At 37.2% G+C, this 4378-nt stretch overlaps 1 pseudogene; it reads left to right on the forward strand.

Moving 5' to 3' along the window:
• The first annotated feature begins 452 nt into the window (after positions 1–452).
• Positions 453–1845, forward strand: LOC105505376 (annotated as a pseudogene).
• The last annotated feature ends 2533 nt before the right edge of the window (positions 1846–4378 follow it).

The following is a 4378-nucleotide window of genomic DNA, read 5'->3' on the forward strand; positions in this document are numbered from 1 at the left end:
AAGACACACATAGACTGAAAACAAAGGCATGAAAAAAGATATTCCATGACAATGGAAATTTAAAACAAAAGCAGGAGTACCTATACTTAAATCAGAAAAAATAGATTTCAACACAAGTACTATAAGAAGAGACAAAGAAAGTCATTATATAATGATAAAGGGATCAAATCAATGAGAGGATTTAACTATTTTAAATATATATATGTGTGTGTGTGTATATATATATATATATATATACACATACACACACACACACACACATTTGCTTTATATATTTGGGTGTGCCAATGTTGGGTGAACTCATCCTATGAGGCCCTTATTACCTTGATACCAAAATCAGACAAAGAAATATTAAAAAAAGAGAACTAGAGGTCAGTATCTCTGATGACTATTGAAAAAATCCTCAGCCTGAGTGGCCAAGGCAAGATGGGTCAAAGTCAGAGTGTGGTCATGTTCCTGGAGGTGGCAAGAAAGATGACAAGGACAATGAAAAGAAATATGAACCTCCTGTACCAACTACAGTGGGGAGAAAGAAGAAGAAAACAAAGGAACCGGATGCTGCCAGCAAACTGCCACTGTTGACACCTAACACTCAGTGCCCATTTCAATTACTGAAGTTAAAGAGAATGAAAGACTATCTTCTCATGGAGGGATAATTCATTAGAAATCAGAAACAAATGAAACCATTAGAAGAAAAGCAAGAGGAGGAAAGATCAAAAGTGGATGATCTGACGGGTACCCCAATGTCAGTAGGAACTTTGGAAGGGATCATCAATGATAATCATGCCATCGTGTCTACATCTGTGAGCTCAGAATACTACGTCAGCATTTTTTATTTGTAGACAAGGATCTGCTGAAATCTGGATGCTAGGTCCTGCTCAACCACAAGTTGCATAGTGTGATGGGGTGCTGATGGATGACATGGATCCCCTAGTCACGGTGATGAAGGTGGAAAAGTCCCCCCAGGAGAGCTATGCTAATACTGGGGTGTTGGACAACCAAATTTAGGAAATTTAAGGAATTTGTGGAGCTTCCTCTAACCCATCCTGAATATGATGAAGAGATGGGTATAAAGCCTCCTAAAGGGGTCATTCTCTATGGTCCACTTGGCACAGGTAAAACCTTGTTAGCCTTAGCAGTAGGAAACCAAACCTCGGCCACTTTCTTGAGAGTGATTGGCTCTGAACTTATTCAGAAGTACCTAGATGATGCGCCCAAATTTGTATGGAAATTGTTTCGAGTTGCTGAAGAACATGCACTGTCCATCGTGTTTATTGATGCCATTGGGACAAAAAGATATGACTCAAATTCTGGTGATGAGAGGGAAATTCATTCAGTGAACAATGTTGAAATTGTTGAACCAGTTGGGTGAATTTGATTCTAGGGGAGATGTGAAAGTTATCATGGCCACAAACTGAATAGAAACTTTGGATCCAGCACTTATCAGACCAGGCCACATTGACAGAAAGATTGAGTTCCCCCTGCCTGATGAAAAGACTAAGAAGCACATCTTTCAGATTCACACAAGGAGGATGATGCTGGCTGATGATGTAACCCTGGACGATTCGATTATGGCTAAAGATGACCTCTCTGGTGCTGACATCAAGGAAATACGTAGAGAAGCTAGTCTGATGGTCTTAAGAGAATGTAGAATGAAAATAACAAATGAAGACTTCAAAAAAATCTAAAGAAAATATTCTTTATAAGAAACAGGAAGGCTCCCCCGAGGGGCTGTCTATCTCTAGTGAACCACAGCGGCCGTTAGGAACATGGTTGGGAGATTTCCTGACCCCTGAAAGGGATGAGGTTGGGGGAGTTGCCCAGAGGAATCCCTGTTCCTGTTGATTTTTATTAGCAAAACATCCTATGTGTCTTTTGGAGTATGAGGTGTAAGTGCCCACTGGGTGGCCATCATCTGTTGGTTACTGTGCAGCACTCTGCTTCCCAATAAAGCGATAAAGTGTGCTCTTTCACAAACAAACAAACAAAGAAAAAAAGAAAGAAAAAAAAAAGAAAAATTCCCCAACAAAATACCAGCAAACCAAACTCAACAATACATTAAAAAATTTATTCATCATGACCAAGTGGGATTTCTTTCTGGGATGCAAGATTGGTTCAACATACACAAATCAATTAAGATTATACATCATATCAACAGAATGAAGGACAAAATAATGATCATTTCAATTGATGCTGAGAAAAGATTTGATAATATTCAACATCCCTTCACGATAACAACCCTGTAAAAACTGGGTACAGAAAAAAATGTACCTCAACATAATAAATGCCATATACAATGGACTGATAGCTAGAATTATACTCAATTTGGAAAAACTAAAAGACTTCTCTGAGATCTGAAACATGACAAGAATGCCCACTGTCACCACTGTTATTAGCATAGTAGTGGAAGTCCTAGCCAGAGTAACCAGATAAGAGAAAGAAATAAAGGGCATCCAAATTGGAAAAGAAGTCAAATTATTCTTGTTTACAGATGATGTGATCTTAACTTAGAAAACTCTAAAGATGCCACCAAAAACTATTAAAATGGATAAATTCAGTAAAGTAGCAGGATACAAAATCAATATACAAAAATCTGTAGCATTTCTATATGTCAACAGTGAATAATCTGAAAATGAAATAAAGTATTCTCATTTAGAATAGCCACAAATAAAATAAAATATCTAGGGATTAACCAAGCAAGCGAAAGATCTTTACAATGAAAACTATACAACACTGATGAAAGAAATTGAAAACGACACCAAAAAATGGAAAGATATTCTATGTTCATGGATTAGAAAAATAAATATTGTTAAAAAGTCCATACTACCCAAAGCAACCTACAGGTTCGATATAATCCATATCAAAATACCAATGACATTTTTTCACAGCAAAAGGAAAAACAACCCTAGAATGTATATAGAATCACAAAAGACCCAGAATAGTCAAAGCTATCCTAACCAAAAAGAACAAAACTGGTGGAATCATATTACCTGACTTCAAATTGTACAGTGCTATAATAACCAAAACAGCATGGTACTGGCATAGAAACAGATACATTACAAACTAAACACAATAGAGAACCCAGAAACAAATCTAGACACTTGCAGTGAACTCATCTTTGACAAAGTTGCCAAGAGCATCCACTGGGGAAAAGTGTATACCAAATGGTGCTAGGAAAACTGGATATTCATATGCAGAAGAATGAAACTAGACCTCTATCTCTTGCCATATACAAAAATCAAATCAAAATGGATTAAAGACTTAAATCTAAGACCTCAAACTATGAAGCATCTAAAAGAAAACAATGGGGACACTCTCCAGGACACTGGTATACAAAACAATTTCTTGAGTAGTACCCCAAAGGTACAGGCAACCAAAGCAGAAATGGACAAATGTGGTCATATCGAGTTAAAAAGCTTCTGCACAGCAAAGAAAACAATCAACAAAGTGAAGAGACAACCCACAGAATTGGAGAAAACATTTACAAACTATCCGCTTGACAACAGATTAATAACCAGAATATACAAGGAGCTTAAACAACTCCACAGGAAAAAACTAATAATCCAATTTAAAAATGGGCAAAAGGTTTGAATAGACATTTCTTAAAAGAAGACATACAAATGACAAATAGGCATATGAAAAAGTGCTCAACATCATTGATTATCAGAGAAATGCAAATCAAAAGTACAATGAGATATCTTCTCACCTCAGTTAAAATGCCTTCTTTCCAAAGGACAGGCAATAACAAATGCTGGTAAGGATGTGGAGAAAAGGGAACCCTCATACATTGTTGGTGGGAATGCAACTTGGTACAACCACTATGGAGAAAAGTTTGGAGGTTTCTCAAAAAACTGAAATTAGAGTTAACATATACATTGTTGGTGGGAATGTAAATTGGTACAACCACTATGGAGAACAGTTTCTCAAAAAGAGAAAGGTTTCTCAAAAAACTAAAAATAGTGCTAACATATTATCTGGCAATCCCACTGCTGGATATGTACCCAAAAGAAAGGAAATCAGTATATTGAGGAGATATCTGCACTCCCATGTTTGTTGCAGCATTGTTCACAATGGCCAAGATATTGGAGCAACCGAAGTGTCCATTAACTGATAAAGAAATGGATATCCATTAACTGATATTAATGGATAAAGAAATGTGGTACCTATAAACAGTGGCACACTAGTCAGCCATAAAAGAATGAGATTCAGTCTGTTGCAACAACATGGAAGAAACTGATAGGGACAGGAGACAGGGAAACACTGGGTAGAAGAGGGCGGTTTCCCAGAAAAGGCCTCACCCTCAAGCCTGAAGACTCATGGCCCTAAATGAAAACAGGCATTACTGATTTCATGCCCCAAAAGTTGCCATTTGCCCTGC

The sequence above is a fragment of the Colobus angolensis genome, unplaced genomic scaffold (genome assembly GCF_000951035.1).
Source record: "Colobus angolensis palliatus isolate OR3802 unplaced genomic scaffold, Cang.pa_1.0 Scaffold124, whole genome shotgun sequence".
In the NCBI taxonomy this organism is placed as follows: Eukaryota; Metazoa; Chordata; class Mammalia; order Primates; family Cercopithecidae; genus Colobus; species Colobus angolensis.